This window comes from Schistocerca americana, chromosome 1, assembly GCF_021461395.2.
Source record: "Schistocerca americana isolate TAMUIC-IGC-003095 chromosome 1, iqSchAmer2.1, whole genome shotgun sequence".
In the NCBI taxonomy this organism is placed as follows: domain Eukaryota; kingdom Metazoa; phylum Arthropoda; class Insecta; order Orthoptera; family Acrididae; genus Schistocerca; species Schistocerca americana.
In genome coordinates, this window is record NC_060119.1 from 1110222545 (window position 1) to 1110224583 (window position 2039).

The window sequence follows — 2039 nt, forward strand, 5'->3', positions numbered from 1 at the left end:
TGTGCGCCGTGTCAACTAGTGTTAGTGATGTTTCTCGTCCAGCGTGAACGGCTCCATGTTTTTTTGTTTTTTAGTGTCTACATTTTTTGCCCGCCGTTTTGACTGTATTCTCTGTGCCACCTCTATGTAATACTTATTGTCAAACTCAAGGCTGAAGAGCGGCGTACTCTGCTGCTGACAGCCCACCTTTGTTTAAGGTGTTTGAAATCACAATAAAGAAAAAAAAAAGAAAAGACCATTTAATGGAAACTTACTGTAGAGGTCGCCTCTGAACTGCTCATACCGCTGTTTATGATAGAGACAATCTTTTTTATTATCAGGAATATTAATATTTTGTAGCTGCGAAAGTTTATCGAATATATCGATCAATTAGTACTCGAAACTTTCATTTATAATCATAGTTCCTAATCCTGTTGAGTAAATAAAGAGTAGAAGCAATTCTTTGAGTAAGCAAAAGAAGAATGTGGACTTGCAGACGGGAAATTATAGTCAGTCAGTATGTTCTCCATCATTTTCTGGCTGATCGCAAAAATAGTTTTCAGGCAGCCGCCCAACAACGGGACGCGAAAATGAAACACTGCGACGCTAGGCACTGCCACCACTTGAGCTGAGCTTCTTGCGCCCTAAAAGGGATCTAAAGTATTTCGAAAATTTTTGCGGTCCTTTTCTCAAAAACGGTCGAGTGTCTACGGATAAGCGGAGACCCGTGTTCGCTTATTTAGACCCCACTTTCACTGAGTGAAGTTCCTGGAAAATAGGGTTATAGCATTTTGCGTGTTCCCCTGTGGTTGGAGTAGTAAACTTGATGTTTCATTCTTCACTAAATGGTCATCTGAAGATGCCCAGAGGTCGAAAGGCTCAATGAACAGTGAATGGATCCAGAAACATCTTGTGGCTATTACATTATGACCAACAGCCTACATTAAAGTCATCGCGTCATTGTAATGGAAATGAGCGTTTGGCATCATTGGCTGGGAGGCCCCTTACGGGGCAGGTCCGGCCGCCATGGTGCAGGTCTTATTACATTTGACATCACATTGGGCTACCTGGGCGCCGGATGGGGATGAAATGATGATGAAGACTACACAACATCTAGTCCCTGAGAGGAGAAAATCCCCAACCCAACCGGGATTCGAACCCGGGCCCCTTAGGACTGCAGACCATTCAGCTATCGGGGCGGACTGCGTCATTGTGATAATTTTATATGCAAATGAGAGGAAAAGAAACAGTTTACAAAGGTAGTATACATAAAGCCGGAAGACCTTGTGGGGAATGTACTAGTGTTTATACTGTTTCAGTACAGCTTCTACGAAAATTTGCGCAGGTTCCTGTGGTGCGAGGATCTTAACGATGCGATACGCAACGTGAGGCTGCGGTCAGCGAGTTGGTGGGCTCCGCTAGCCGCTAGCTACAACACGCCACGCCACGCCACGCCACACTGCAGCACACAGGAGGACACAACAGCGGCCTTTGTACGGAGACCAGCGCCTTCGTCACACGCCGGAAGTGTGGCGCGTGCCGCAGCATCTCGATGTCGGCAACCGGTCCCGCAGCATCTGTGCCGTTATACAGACAGCCCTCAGACGCTAACTGGCAGGGGACGTGTGGTTTCATCATTCAAATTAAGTTCCTTAAAATGAAACATGAGGTAAAAGTGGTGACATCAACGAGATGTAATGCCATGAAGTGGTATTAGTGGAATATGTTCAGAAATACTATATACTGGCAGAAGTAAAACTGTGGGTACCGGGCGTGAGTCGTGCTTCGGTAGCTCAGTTGGTAGAGCACTTGCCCCCCAAAGGCAAAGGTCCCGAGTTCGAGTCTCGGTCGGGCGCACAGTTTTAATCTGCCAGGAAGTTTCATATCAGCGCACACTCCGCTGCAGAGTGAAAATCTCATTCTGGATGCTATATAATATATGAAAAGTATGAGTTTGCTTTTGTTCTACAATATTACTATTATTGTCTAAACCGGTTTTCGGCAGAGGTGTTACTTCTCTTCCAATGCTGTTTGCAAACATTGTAACTTCTTTCTTGAAA

General features: G+C 45.3%; 1 non-coding gene across 1 annotated transcript; it reads left to right on the plus strand.

Moving 5' to 3' along the window:
• The first annotated feature begins 1761 nt into the window (after positions 1-1761).
• Trnaw-cca lies at positions 1762-1836 on the plus strand. Its single transcript has one exon. It is a non-coding gene; the product is annotated as a tRNA-Trp (tRNA).
• The last annotated feature ends 203 nt before the right edge of the window (positions 1837-2039 follow it).